General features: G+C 42.1%; 1 long non-coding RNA gene across 1 annotated transcript in view; it reads left to right on the forward strand.

Annotated features, from left to right (window-relative positions):
• LOC310843988 overlaps window positions 1-14,835 on the forward strand; it is a 37,286-nt gene extending 22,451 nt beyond the window's left edge. Inside the window, exons 2-3 of the long non-coding RNA XR_014563856.1 lie at window positions 14,420-14,649; window positions 14,749-14,835. This is a non-coding gene — a long non-coding RNA (uncharacterized lncRNA). The remainder of the gene's footprint in view (window positions 1-14,419; window positions 14,650-14,748) is intronic.
• Window positions 14,836-15,138: the final 303 nt, after the last annotated feature.

The raw sequence follows: 15,138 nt of genomic DNA on the forward strand, positions 1-15,138 counted from the left end.
TGTAACTATGATTTATGGTATCCTGCCAATGCTGCACTTTTATATATTTTTTAATATATCTGAGATTAAAATCCTTACTAAACGCAAACTTTATATTGCACATTTTTCTTCCCTTAAAACAGAAAGTGACACCACCTTTCTGGGAGTGCGAGATCGAAAATTCTGAACACACGGTCGGAGTGCTGCGACAACATGCTTGAATACAAAATAGGAAAGCAACTTTCTATGTGATGAAAAATATTACGGGATTATTAAAAGTAACTACAGAAGTGATCAATCATTCTGTCCCTGGGGGCTCAAAGTTGCAGTCTGATTCCAAAAAGGCTTTTTAATGTCTACAGAGCTTGATTTGCACTTTTAATTAATTGCACCACATATAGTAAGACTCCAATAGTCAAGATTTAAAATCTCTGTAAATGGCACTTTTTTCTTTCCTTTTTCTTTTTCTAATTAAAAAGCTCAGGATTCATTTTTAATTCAGAAAGGGTGCTTGCAGGGAAATGTAACTGATGGAATTCTCTCTTTAAGAAGTTCAACAGCACCTTTCTCTATGACATCTTAGTACAATGACCTGGGTCCCATGCTCTACAGTAACTTAACTGGAGTCAAATTCCAGACTGAAATCTCCTTAAGGCAGGGACCTGTCCTTTTGCTCTCTGTAAAGCACCATGCATGTTGATAGGGCTGCGGTCATCATTACCTTATTGTCACCTTGGGGCGGACTGACATGCTCAGAGTGTGAGTGAGAGGATTTATTTCCACCAGATCCAGAACGCAATGAAACAACCACATATTATTTACTTATTTGTATTTCTTAGTAACATTTCTTACCTGCCTTTACCACAAGGTTTCTGGGCAGGTTAGAAGTATGAAGGACAAGTCTGTTATCTTTGTTTCTCATCTTTCCAGTCTTTGATCCAGTCTGCCACATTTCTGCAGCAGTTTGTGATTACTGTGATTATTTTTAAATCCTCATGAAAATTCATCAGCATTTTAGTGCAAATTTCTGCTAATAAGCATATCTCTGTCTGCAATGTTGATTAAATACACACATTTTTGCAAACATTTTTTATATATTATTTTCACTTCCATGGGTATTTTTATGCCATGTATTGTTTTTATTTGTGTTTGCAAAAATGCCTGGCAGGAGGTGATGAGAGCTATAGTCTAAAACAGCTGGTCAGTGGCGTAGCGTGGGTTGTCAGCACCCGGGGCAAGGCAAGTAATTTGCGCCCCCTAACCCGTGGATTTGCGCCCTCTAACCCATTGATTTGCGCCCCCTAACCCGTGGATTTGAGCCCCCTAACCCTAACCCCCAGATGTTGCGCCCGGTGCGGCCGGCCCCCCTGCACCCCCCACGCTACGCCACTGCAGCTGGTGGGTTAGCAAAGGTTGGATCAAAACATAAGGGGAAGCGGAGAACTTTTGGGAAAAAAAGTAACAGATTTTTTCTTGAAACAAGAAATACACACACACATTATTATTATTATTATTATTATTATTATTATTATTATTATTATTGTATTATGCTACCAAAATGTCAAGAGATTTTTTTTAAAAAAGAATGTATACAATTGGCTGCAGATTACTAATAACAACAAATAGCTTTGCTTGTTGCTTCTTGAGATTTGGAGAGTTTCCTCGAGTCTTAATAGCATTGGGCCAGATGGACCAATGGTTTGCTTCAGTATAGGGTAACTTCATATGCACGTAAGAGAAATGATGCTGGTTTCACTAGTGGAAAAAGTATCTGGAGGTTCAAATTGAGGTCTATCTCAGTCCTGTTGCCTGATAGCCATTTCTAAAACAAGACATCGTAGGTTTAGAAGCTAGAACCTTCGTACAATGCATGTGTTCTGCAAAGAGGAGCCGAATTTCCACATTTTTGTCTTTTATTATTCCATATGGAGCAGGAGGCGCATAAGTAAACAACTTCAGCATGGTATGATCCATACTCAAAATGTCTGCTTCTCTAATTTTCAGTTCTCTGCTTATTTCCCAGAACTGCTCTCCATGCAATAACTGCATCTTTCTTTTCTGAATAAAATATTAGTCCTTATCTAACGAGTATCCCTGTCACTCTGCCCTTTGATGTAATAATAGTTTGTGGTACAAAACATAATGCCACTTGGTTCTGCAAAAAATTAATGAGGCAACAGAAAAACTAAAAAGACCTTGTTTCTGAAAGTTTGACATCTGGTATGTAACTGTACCTAGACTTCAATTTGAGCACATATGCCTGGCCAATAAATAGCTTCTCAAGCATTCTCTTAACATAGCTCAATTCCCAGAAGACTCACATGGATGATGTTCCGTATTTCTTTCCATAGGTCTGGTCATTCTTCAATAATGAGTACATCATGCATATTTAACTCTTCTCTGGAGCTTCAACAAGCATGGATTTATTTTGGACCTTCCAATATTCTATTAGCCATTCTTGGGGGAAAGTATTTTTAAGGAATTTGTAAAATTCTGTCATTCATAATATCTCTTTGGCATCCCTTTACTCTTAGTTCTAAGATTGCTGTATAAGATATCAAAACATGAGTTTTCTTGGAACTTTCTCCTTCTCCTTATTCCATATATGCCCTGCATGGAGCCCCAACAACTGCAAACTCTGTATCCAGGAACACTGATTTATAACAAATGCTGGCTAGTTTAACAAGCTTCAGAAACCATAGTTTGCAGTGGACATGTTTTGAAAAGGAGCAGAATTTGTTATACACCACGATCCCATGTTTAGATAACACAGCAAGCTCACATTCAAGGCAAGTGTCTAAATGTTGCCAAAGTCATCAGTTGAGAACTTGGGTAATATGGTGAACAGGGACCAAATTTGGTGGCCCCTACTAAATATTTCTTATTTTCACAATAAATCCTTTTGGCACAGTTGCTTTTTTCAAGCTCTTCTCAGTAGGTACCTGTATAAGCTACCAACTTTATTACTATTACTGCTACTACTTTGTGCCCTCTTGGTATGGCACCCTGTGTGAGGAAACTTCCTGAACTGCCCTATATCTGCTGCTGCTCTCAGACACGTGGAAGGAGAGGAGGGGGAAGTGTAGAAACCAATGCTTTCTCAGGCTCATTCCAGTTTAGGATTTAGCACAATATGCAGATTCATGTTGCTTCTGGGTGCTTTGATTTCATTGATCAATAATATGTACTGTTCTCCGTGTTTCTTACACAGACTGATGAAGAAATTGTGCAGAACCAAGTCTCCCATCTTTTTATCTGGATCACTTAACCACTAAGCCCAACACATGTTCTTCAAACTCTTCTTTCCACCTTTTCTGGGTTCTGTACTATTTTTTGCTTTGATCTTTTTATTTTCCACTTCTCTGCTGCTACTTGCCCCCTTGGGGCATTCTGTTTCCTTGTGTGTAAGCAAAATGAATTAATTAAACGCATAAGCAGAAGGCAGGTGGTGCTAAGCTCCTCCTCTCCAGGCCATCACATGTTCATGATGTGGAGCCCTCCACAAATTTGAGGGGGGGGGTGTCTGAAGCTGGGAGCCTCTTTTACTCATTGAGGCTCATGATCGTGGGGTTCCAAACTGTGTGAGGCCTTCATGAGATCCCTGCTTTGGATCCTCAACCTTTAAACCCATGGAAGGCCCTAAACTGTGAAGAGAAGACATAATGGAGAGGAGGGCTTGCCAGCATGGCTCCACCTTTCCTTGTAGGTTTGCTTACACGCAAGAATACTGAAAACCTGAGTAAGGCTACAGTAATGATCCTGGGAATTAAAGTATTCCGTGAGTGAGCTTGGGGTGAAAGAAGTTCCAGGAGACACCCAAACAGAATAAAACATTTGGCAGCAGCCATTTGGGGTTCTGTTGTAAAAGTTGTACACTGTTACATAAAGTTTGTGTCCCCCCCCCCCTTGCCCTGATTTTGGAGAGTTTGCCACAGAAAATATTATACAGAATTTCCTTTTAAAAGCACAGTTGCCATCCCATGAGAAATATGAGTCACTCGCTAATTCAGTCCTGCTGAGCCCGATCGCTGATCTCCTTGCTCTGGTCACATACAAAGGCTGTTTGTTTTCTTTTATCTTAAAAAAGTGTCAAGAGAAGTCTGCCTTTCATATAACTTTCTAAAGGGCTGATATTTTCAAAAGCTATAGGAATTTTGTTGCAACGGCTGTCAACTTGTGCAACTTGTTTGCACTTGGGTTCCAACCCCCCCCCCTTCCCCACAATGCAATCTTGTTTCCCAGTACCAGGTCTTAGTGCACTATTTTAATTGCTTTTTCTTATGGGTCTCTTCATATGCCATATGGAGAGCCCTCTAATATCAGACTGGGCTGTGTGTGTCCTTCTAGTCTAGGACTTTATTTCCAGCAGCGACCAACCAGATGCTCTGAATGCTTACAAGCAAGACATGGAGAGAACCTCCCATATTGATGAACCCCCCCCCACTCCAGCAACTGATATTTGGAGGCACCATGTCCTTAAACATAGAGATTCAATTTAGCTATCATGACTGAGCTAATATCTGTTGGTTAATCTATTCCTCACCAATGTATTTAAGACCATTATAAAAGCCACCTAAGCCTCTGGTTTTCATTACATCTGTATTGGTCTGAATTCCATAAGTTAATTATTCATTTCATGAAGGTCTTTGTTTTAGCTAACCTAAATGTATTGGCAGACAATTTTATTCTTTGCTGATCTAGTTTTATGACATGGTGGGGTTTCTTTGTCTCTATTTTCTCCACCTTATGCATACTTCTGCTGTACTAGGGGCTGCACAACTATTGTCAGGCTCCGGGCTCTTGGCTTCGTCTTTCCCTTTCGTCGTAGATAAGCAGGACAAAGTGAAAAGAGTCTATTTAAAGAGTCTTAAATGATCACACCAAAAGAACAAAGCACCCATTCTTGGAATAAAGGTGTTCCCAATTAAGGATTCCACCCACTTCCCCTCTAGTCACTTCTGTCTTGCAATCTGATCTCTCAGCCACCCTGCTTTTTGTGTAGCCACCTTATCTGCTCTATGTGACCTTGGACTGGTAGTCTGGACACTTTCCAGCAAGAGAGTCTGTTAGCTCTCTCTCTCTTCCAGTTCTTCTTCACTTTGAAGTTCACCCCCCAGTTCTTCCCAACTTTTGTCTTCAGAACTATGCCCCTCTGCAAACCACTCTTCCAAATCTATACTGTTCCACTGTTCCTGGGCAGTTTCAGGATCCTGGTCAGGAGCAGAGGAAGGGGGAGGCTCCCACCATTACTCATCAGAGTAGTACTCCTCAGCCTAGTCTCTGACAACTATTTGCATTGCTCATCAAATCCACCTATGACCTACTCCTTGCTGCTGCCACCACTAACCCCCTAGGGCCAGGGGGTTGGAAAACTTTTCGGCTCCCACATTGGCCTAGATCAGCCTTTCTCAACCTGTGGGTCCCCAGATGTTGTTGAACTACAACTCCCATCACCTCTAGCTAGCAAGGCCAGAGCTCAAGGATGATGGCAGTTGTAAGTCCAACAATATCTGGGGACCCACAGGTTGAGAACCGGTGGCCTAGATGATCCTCAGGGTCCCTTCCAACTCTACAATTCAATGATCTTGTGGCAACTGTTGGCAAGTGCAATCTACAAAATACAAAAAGTTAGAAAGAAGTGAGAGGGGTGATGTCCAGTGTAGGTACCTGCCTCAAGGAAGGAGGAGTGAAGAGAAGCGATTTATTGGGTCCTCACTGTGACTTGAGGATGCCACAGTTGTGGCTGAGTCCAGAACCTCTGCCCTAGGGTAGGCAATTAATTCAAAAGTAGTGGGACTCCTGACATTTAAGATGAGACAGATCAATTTGTCTCAGTCTCAGTTTACCGCTCAGGTGATCCAACCAGCCTTTAGGCTTCCATTGCTGGATGATGCTAAGGCTTATCCTGAGCGATTCAGCCCTGGATTCCAAGGAATCCTCCCAACGTTCAAAAAGTTTACTTTTGGGGTGATACTGGCTTGTGCTTCCCAAAAGAGTTCTAACCATTCTAAAGGAGAAAAACATCAAAAATAGCTGAGAGGCATTGGGATGCAATAGGAGACAAGGGAAAGGAATTAGCTAAAGCTAAATAAGTCTTGTATCAAATAAGCATGAACAGATCTTTCGAAATCGGTCCCATTTCCTCTTTGCTGGAACTCAATCATTGGTTTGTTCCATCCTGTTTTGTGCATATTTTAAAAATAATGTATAAAAAGCTTGACATTTAAATTATATGCATTCTTCTACACATTATTGTATGAAATTTTGTTCGTCAAAATATATTTTTTTCAATGCTTTTCAGTGCACTTCCCCCCCCCCCAAAGAATAATCCTATACACATTTATCTGTAGAGAACGTACTTCTCTGTGCACTTTTCACACACTGAAATTGCATTGGAAAATACAGAAGAGTGCGCCATCCAGGTGGGAATAGCATTCCAATTCACCAGCAAGTTCAGGACCTTCAGGACTATGAAACTGGGTCAGTCTGCCTCAGTCTTGATACCAGCAGTGACCCACAGGTTTGGTGCATGATTGAATAACAGCAGCATGGGGTACGTGCATAGCCAAGGCACAGAACTGGAGAGAAGCATGGGCCACCAAACTGCATGAGTGGGGAAGATTGAACAAAATGGAGACTGAGAGGTGCTCAGTTATAGGAAGGAGATATTCTGATGGATCTTAGGTCTGTGGCATCATTTAAGACAGGGCTGGATGGAAGGGACATTCAGTGCTGGTTAAGTCAGGTCCTGAGATGTTACAGAGAAATCATTGCAAGTGCCCCTCTGCTTAGCAGGGAGTCTCTCACCAATCAAAACTCGCAGCTAGGTATGAGCTAGACATGCCTCATATGGGAAAATGGAGATGTTTCCTAAGAAATGCAAATTTAGGCTTAATCCCATTCCCAGGGGAAGGTGCTTGTTGGAGGCTTCCTCTGTTACTGTCCAGTGTTAATGAATGCTAAATAAGGGTGTCTACTTGCATTAGATATGGTAGAGGTTCTAGGGTCTAATTAGGCTTGCACTTACATGATCCATCATATGCCTGATGTGTATTGATTAGGACAGCGAAATCCTCTAGAGCAGCTACTACAGGGAGGATATTTGGTGGGAACCACTAGGGCTTTCCCTGATGCTTAGCTTGAGCTGCCTCCGATTCTGTGCTCTGGTTGGTCAAGGGAAAGCCAAAATAATATATTATCTAAGTGTGTGTGCAGAGTTCCAGTTGAGCTTCTTGGTTAACACTATGGAACTGCCACTTGAAAAGTGGCTTCTGATATCAATTGAAGGAATGTGCAAGCCATGGAACATATTGGGTGTAACAGTTTTTTGGGTGCGATGTGTTAAGTACCACTTCTTTAAACCAGATACCTTCTTTGAGTTATCCTCCTAGTTGGACTGCTTGACCCTCAGGGTCCCTTCCAATTCGGCAATTCTATGTTTCTTGGCTGGCTTCTCTCACTGAACTCCTTTGAGCTCCTGAGTAGCTTAACCCCTTCCCAGCAACATGGACACAAACATTGATACTCCCTGCACTGAGTGTTTATATATGATTATTGATTATCTCTCCCCACCCCTTTGTTTTGTGTGTCTTGTTTTAATGCTGACATTTCAAAACACAAATTTTAATGTATTTCACAAATAATTATTTTTTTTTAATATGTGTGTCTTTAGCTCTCAGATGTGTTCACATTGTGGCAAACACAGTTTCGTCTATATAATATGTGAAACATCCTAATAATTGCAGAGATGTGCACATTTGGATTTATTTATTTTTTGCCACAGAATAGGTCTTTTTCTTTTTCTACTTCCCAAGGGTTGTCATTCTATATCCTGTGGTCCCTTCTCTCTACAGGCTTAGACCATAACAATAATCAGTTTTGGAAAAGTATATATAAACTTTTCCCATTTCCTTTGGGAAATATTTCTTCCTTTCTTCCTTTTTGCACATATTTTGGGAGCTACTTACAGTCTGCTTCCTTGTCAGGTTCACTTTACAATTTTTGAGCTTGCCTCTTGCACCCACTACGTGTGTTTCCATCTCTCCCTTTCATGAGAGCATATTTTCAGTATTGCTGCTTCAAACACACACCACAGTTGTGAACCATCTTCCAATTGCAGAGAGGCACTCAGAATTCTTAGCAAGTAGCATCCGCTGTAACCATGGCAAATCTCTAGTTTACATCCAGATAGAAGGACTTCTAAAGCCTTTTCCATATGATGAAAAGCCTCCCCCCACCTCGGTTGGACCCTGATGTTCCTACCATGCAATCCCTCCTTCAAATACAATAAAGGGGGGGGGACACTGCATGTGCTGTATGAGCTATCTTCCCCCCTTACTCTGGAGCTGCAGAATATTTCATTAATTTATTTACTTGTTACTTTTGTAGATTGCTCTTCCCAAGAGAGCCCCAGGTAATGTACAATCTGGTATCCAAACACAAAAGAGATATCATAAATAAAGCACAGTAACCAACAGAACTTTAAAATATCTATAAAACTCAGAACCATTAAGCACACCAAAAAACATCCACAGCTGTTAGGTATTAAAAGAAACTAACCACAGTTTGTAAAAGCCTGAACGAAATAAAACATTTCCAACTGACATCTGAACATGTAAAGTGAGGACAAACATCTCTCTAAAGGGAGGGCATTCCAATGCAGCACACTTTTTAAAGGCCAATTCATATGCACCGGGAAGAAGGAAATGGAGAGCTCTCAAGACTTTTATTTTCAGGAAAAGGTGTGCACAAGAGCCGAACCTGACTAGGGACTGGCAAGAGGTTTGTCTAGATGTTGTCTTGTGATTCTGCCATTTTCAACCTGGCCAGGGACTGGGAACCTCTGGTCCTCCAGAAGCTGTTAGACCTCAACTCCTCTAGCCCCAGCCAGAACAGCTAATGCCATGAATATGGATGGCAGAGAAATTTGATTCAGTTTGCATTTATAGGTCAACTTTAAATGTACAAAATGAAACACAGTCATCCTTCAAGCCCTGCACTTCTCTATCTGCAATGCATTAGCCTGCATGGGCATAGCCGAGGGGGGGGGGGTTGAGGGGGGCAGCTGCTCCCGCCATCAAGTAAATAAATAAAAATACTTAACTGACCAATTGCATCCCAGATAGCTCAGTTCTGCCCCTTCCCCAACAAAAGTCCTGCCTCCCAACAAAAATGCTGGCTATGCCCATGGTAACCTGGCTCAGTAATGCTTTAAAATAAATAAATCATGTACTTCAAAAATAATATGTAAAAATGCATTATATTAAGCAGAATTGCTTATAAAGATGTGTGCATCAGTAGAGTTTCCATTAATATGCTGATGAATTTTGATGAGGAATTTTAAAAAATGCAAGCTGATGTAGAAATGCAGAGAACTGAATTTAATACAGTGGTACCTCGGGTTAAGTATTTAATTCGTTCCGGAGGTCTGTTCTTAACCTGAAACTGTTCTTAACCTGAAGCACCACTTTAGCTAATGGGGCCTCCCGCTGCCACCGCGCCGCTGGAGCACGATTTCTGTTCTCATCCTGAAGCAAAGTTCTTAACCCGAGGTAATATTTCTGAGTTAGCAGAGTCTGTAACCTGAAGCGTATGTAGCCCGAAGCGTATGTAACCTGAGGTACCACTGTATTGGGAGAAAATGACCAACTGGGGGGAAAAAACTGAAAGGAAGTTGAGAGTTATACTCCTGTAATGTCCTGAGAAGGCACAAGTTCCCAGTCCCTGTGTAAAGCAAATGTAGAGGTATACAGATTAGAGAAGGAATGGGCAATTTCTTTATATCTCCCTGCCCAGTGAGCAGAGTGGATTCTCTCCCTGCAAGCTGGTCAGGAGCCAAAACCACCAATTTTGATGCCCACTCCACTTTCCCTAGGAAAGCTCTGGTCCCCTTCAATGACAAGTCTTCTCAGTGCTGGGAAAGAAATGTCAAAGGAAGAGAAGTTCAGAATAGAAGCACCCCCCCCCCCCTGTGTGAGGATTCTAAGGAAATGCTAACCTAACAGTTTTGCACTCGCCATCTGAAGTGAAAAATAATATTCTTGAGAAACACAAACCTGAGTGAATTTGTACGTCAGACATCCAAGTACTGGCATTCTTTCGTGCTTTTTCTCTGTGGATGTTAATCTACACAAATCCCTAAACTGGCCACTGGGAGGCCACTGAAAGAGCCAGCAAATGGTAACATCCTTCATTTTTCCTATTGTCTTGGTGAAGCAATTGCAAGAGAAGGGCTGTGCAGTACCTCAAGTCCCAATTCTCACTTTTCTGAAAGTAGTAATAGTAATGAAATAAATAAATAATAATAATAACACATTCACTTTGAACCATATACTTTCCTCCGCTTATCAATGATGTTTTTGTGCATTGTTCGCGTACTTCAGGCTCCCCAAGGAAAACAAAAAAGATTGCTGTCTGTCTTCTTCCCCTTTTGTTTTTGTGGGTAAAGTATTTCAGTGCTAATGCTGCCAGATGGCCCTTGTTCTAAGGGACGCCCATTATTTTAAACGATCGTTCCCAATTCCGGAATATCACATCTCCGCAACGCATAATGGACCTCCCTTATTTCAAAACACTGTGGCTCTATAGAAGCCCATAGAACAAACACCACAGCTTTGCAGCATCCTTTATTATTGGAAATGTCGATCTGGCAACCTTTGTCTGTTCTGTAGGTCTGCAAGCAAGAGTTAACACTGCTCCCTTATTCAGTCCGATGAGCCAAACTGTCGGGCCCTGTGCCCTGATTGTTTCCTGCTATCAGAAAACAAGGGCAGTTTCTTTCTGTGCCGTTTCCTTGTCTGTATTAACAGAAAGGCCTAATTGCATAAAACGTGGGGAGTCTTTTGCAACTGGCGTGACATTCAGCATGACTCACAAGAGCCTGACACTGCTTGGCCTGTCCTATGTAACATTGGCCCCCAATTCGTTAAACTGAAGTTCCTACCCAAAAAGGCTCCTAAGGGATCTCCTACACAGATTCCCTTCCAAGACTGAGGTCTTTTCCTTCCCTTTATTATGAAGAGCCAGGGTCAAATTAGATGGTTTTAGAGGGATGGATCTGAACCCATGACTTTTTAGACCTCCTTCTTTATAACATCATCTACATTGCACTGCTTCCTAGGGCATGCTCTGAAGGCTGGATCAACCCTAAATATACCACCTTGAGTTCCATACTGGGAGGGAAAGTGAATGCGTGATCATTATTCCTATGTGTTTCCCCACCCCTGATTCCTATCAGTGACTAGTTGGCAGAAAAAGGACAATGTGTCAGGCCAGATCATTTTGCTGACTGAGATAAAGGACAAGATGCATCCACCCATCTCACACACTTGCACAGACACAAAATTATTTGTACAAAAGCTGACTGGGCTGGTAGTTCAATCACACCTTGAAGGCTCCACCACACCTGAAGGCAGCAGACTAGTTTAGAGGTCTCAGCAGAGATTATGTGACACACATGACTCTGTTGGTCTGCACTTTTCTGCAGTCTCTCAGCATCTGCCTCTCTCTGCTCAATCTCAGTCTGGCCCTGAGATGCCATGCCACACTCTGACTGAAAGCTGAATGGAGAGTTGCAGAGATGACAATAACACAGACATTCAACATTGCGCTATGATGCATGTTCTGCCCATGCAAGCATTTCAGCTTGCCAGACAGACTGCCCTCCCCCAAGTGCTGTTCTGTGGGTACTCTTGAGTCCCCCAAACCAATTCTTGGGGCATGGGGGGCACAGAGGAAGGAGAGGAGGAAAACCCCATTGTGCAAGCAGAAGTCTTTGTGCAGGGCTTCCAATGATGGGCTCTGCCCAATAATTCCATCTTCTCACACGGGTGCCACAGATAATGGAATGCAGCTTCCTTGGCAAAAGCAGCAACCCGAGTCCAGCATTGAAGGAATGAAATAGACCATTGGAAACCATATCCTGAAATCTCCCAACATTTGAATAGATAAGTAACATCTTACTATATTTTATTCTTCTGTCCTGCTCTTCCTTTGGAATGCTCATAGCTAGCGATGGGACTTATTTCTCAGTAAGACAATATCGGAACATAATTAAGAGCAGTCCTGCTGGGTCATAATTATGAACAGTCCTACTGGATCAGACCAAAGGCTTATCTTGTCCGGCATCCTGCAAGCCTAATTAGACCCACAAGGCCTCTGCCTTTGGTCTGCAGTGTGACTTTCTCTAAACCCTGCCCGTCTGCCATATGGAGCCACATGACATCACTTGAGTCTGACCCCATTTTTGTACTTCTGCAAAACCTGAGTTTTCTCCAAGCCTGCTGATACCTCTGTCTCATAGTGTAGATGATGGAATTGGAGAATAAGTTTTTTATTAGTATATTCTATAAAGGATGACCTCAATGGGGGGTGGGGGTGGGATATGAGCTATTCTGACCTACACAATTTGGCTTGTGCAAAGCTCGTAACCTGTTTGTGTGTCTGAGGCATTTAAGCAGTTGGAATGACCGCACAGTGTTAAGCTAGTGGCAGAAGTTTCTTCTGACAATCAGGAGAAACAAGAGACAAGCAATGACCAATTTATTTGTGTCCAATTGACATGCGACCAAGTACGGTGCCGAACCTTGAAGTGACTTCAAAATTGATAAATAGGTCAAAAAAGTCATGAAAACAGCACTTAGTGATCCCATGAGCCTTTGCAGGTATATATTAGGAGCTCTTTCACCAACTGTTGAGGCCTGTAGAGAGTTGGAGTTCGAGCAAGGAGGTTTGGAGGGAACGATTGTGACGGATTTTGGCATCTGGAAACTTCTGCTGATTTTTCAAGGGTTTCCAGGGGTTTGGATGTGTTTGCAGACTTTTCCAATGGTGTTTCAAGTAAATGTGATTTCACATAAATGCACAGTGCCTTGGAGCATAACTCCCAAGTAAATTGGGAAATGACTGCAGTTGTTGGGAGAGAGGCTTTGGGTATGTGGGGCGAGTGCCACAAAGCTTCACTAATTTGGGGGGATCCAAATTCAATGCCTTAAAGTGAAGAGCTAGTGCTACAAACAGGAGTGACTGGCAGCTCAAGACAGAGTCACCCTCCAGTCAGTGGTGTATCTGCTACTTACCAGGAAGGTAGGGATGGTGTCAGTGCACTACTGGCGCCAAATAACTGCTCCAGCTGGTATACTGATATAGGTCCTACCTCAGTGCCACCATGCCCCTCCCTTCCCTTTGGTGATAAGCAGCAGTGATGTTGCCCTTCCTATTAATGAACATGGCATCCTGCAGCAAAAACCCCAGGTATACCCATTAAGAAATACACACAGGTATTGTGTGTATTAATCTTTGGGACCATTAGTATTAGGCAAGTGCATTTGCTGTATTATTTTCAGCATCTCAATCCCACCACCCCCGTAAGCCAACCCAGGAATGTAATTTTAGCATGTAATTCTATTATATATAATTGTTTTACAATTGAAGATATTATTGATATTTAAAATGTTTATGTTAATTAGTTTTTCGTGATTGCCTTTATTGCTTTTTTAAAATGAATATTTTGGACTTTTTCTTTGTAAACTGTTTAGAGGTCTTTTATCAAGTACACTGTGTATCAGTTTCGTTCACTAAATTAATAATAGCACCAGACAGACACCTCTTGCTGTATTCCTTTCCATGCCTGCTTAAAAACATTTTTGTTCAGGCAAGCCTATGCAGGCATGTAGAAGTTACATGTGTGTTCTCTTTTTACCTGCTGTTAATTTTTAATCATACTTTGAATGCTTCAAAACACCTGTGGTTTTTGTTTTGAGAATTTTAATATTTTGTTTCATATTTTTGCACACCACTTAGGGCAGTGATGGGCAAACTTGGCCCTCCAGCTGTTTTGGGACTACAGTTCCCATTATCCCTGACCTCTGGTCCTGTTAGCTAGGGATGATGGGAGTTGTAGTCCCAAAACAGCTGGAGGGCCATGTTTGGCCATCACTGACTTAGGGGGTTCTCTCACAATCAGTTATGTTAAATAAATAACAGTAAACTGGGTGAAATCAAGGGTTCAGGATATCAGATTCCAGAACACACCCAAAACTGTGAAGTGGTTCGGCCTTCATAAAAGAAAAGCACTCAGCACTTGTTCTGTGATATCCAGCCAAAGTTAGTAGCCTTTTCTAATTGTCAATTCACCCTGCTACCCATTGCACTTTGCAGAGTGCTATTGAGAGCATGTGCTGCATGCCTTCAGAAAGAGCCTTAACATAATTTGAAGTTTGGCCTGCAAATAGAAACTACTCTGATAGAGGTTGTGGTCATATGCAGAAAAATATCATTTACCACCACATTAGCAGTTACGGTTTCCGACACTAAAGATGGGAAATTCATAACCATCCTGTAATTTAGACTGTCAGAGAAATCAATCATACTTTAGAGTTAATGCTAACTGTAAAATCGAGCAAGAAGAAAAGGCTAACAAATCCAATATTTTCATCCACAGCCTGAAGGCAGGGGAATCAACTCCTCCCAGATAACATCCGAAAATCCAAACCCCACAGACTGAAGTAAGCAGAGAGGAAAAGCACCAGAACCAGGTGACTGCAGACAAAACGATTTGAAATGATCCCACAACCCCCCAAACTTCACCATTTTCTGGGGTTCAACTGAAACTATGTTTAGGGAGGAGTTGAGCCCTATACATAAGCTCTGTCCCAATCAATTGCAACCCGTGTCAGCTCTTGTCCATAGCTGTCAATGTTTCCCTTTTTTAAAAGGGAAATTCACTTATTCTGAACAGGATTCCTCGCAAGAAAAGGGAACAGTTGACAGCTATGCTCTGGTCTCAGAACATTGTGCAGCATGAGGAAAATTTGGGGAGGGGGGATTTTGTCAAAAGCTTTACTGAAATCAAGATACCCTACATCAACAGCATTCTTGCTAATGTTTGCAGGGCCTTCCTGTGCTGCTAATGCAGTCAGTGTGCCATGGAGAGGATGGGGTAAAGATACAGGTGTTCCCTGGCCACATACCTGCCCACTGATCCACCTGCCAGACAGTCAATCTTTTAAAAAGATGGGGCAGGGGATTGTAGATCAGGGGTTCCCGCAGGGAGGATGTTTTGTGAACTGGGAAGGGATGCTGTGGACAATGGAAGGGAAGGCGGGGATTCTTCTGAAGCCTGGATCTGACACTGTACCGGAGAAGAATTTTGGAACTCAT

Source organism: Podarcis gaigeae (assembly GCF_964106915.1).
Source record: "Podarcis gaigeae genome assembly, chromosome: 4".
NCBI classification, from domain to species: Eukaryota; Metazoa; Chordata; class Lepidosauria; order Squamata; family Lacertidae; genus Podarcis; species Podarcis gaigeae.